We start from the raw sequence: 237 nt of genomic DNA, 5'->3' as shown, positions 1-237 counted from the left end.
AAACAAAAAAAATAATCATCCCCCACTGGATAACACGGGCTGACGAACCACCACGGCCACCGATTGGGATTGACACGAGGATAAAAATAACCCCACGCCCGATGCGGTTGCCGTCCCATTCCGCTGCAGAAAGAGAAGAGAGGGGGAGGTGTGGGAGGGGGGGAGGGGGCTGAATCACGTGTCGGAAGGGGGGGAGGGTCTTGCCATTCAGGTTTTCTGCTCGGCGTTCAGTGCGTG

At 57.0% G+C, this 237-nt stretch overlaps 1 protein-coding gene across 1 annotated transcript in view; it reads right to left on the bottom strand.

Annotated features, from left to right (window-relative positions):
- Positions 1-237, bottom strand: part of LOC119594181 (restin homolog) — a gene marked incomplete at its 5' end in the record, with an annotated part of 24,204 nt that overhangs the window by 8,682 nt on the left and 15,285 nt on the right.

The sequence above is a fragment of the Penaeus monodon genome, chromosome 33 (genome assembly GCF_015228065.2).
Source record: "Penaeus monodon isolate SGIC_2016 chromosome 33, NSTDA_Pmon_1, whole genome shotgun sequence".
NCBI lineage: Eukaryota > Metazoa > Arthropoda > Malacostraca > Decapoda > Penaeidae > Penaeus > Penaeus monodon.
This window is presented reverse-complemented; position numbering and strand designations above follow the sequence as displayed.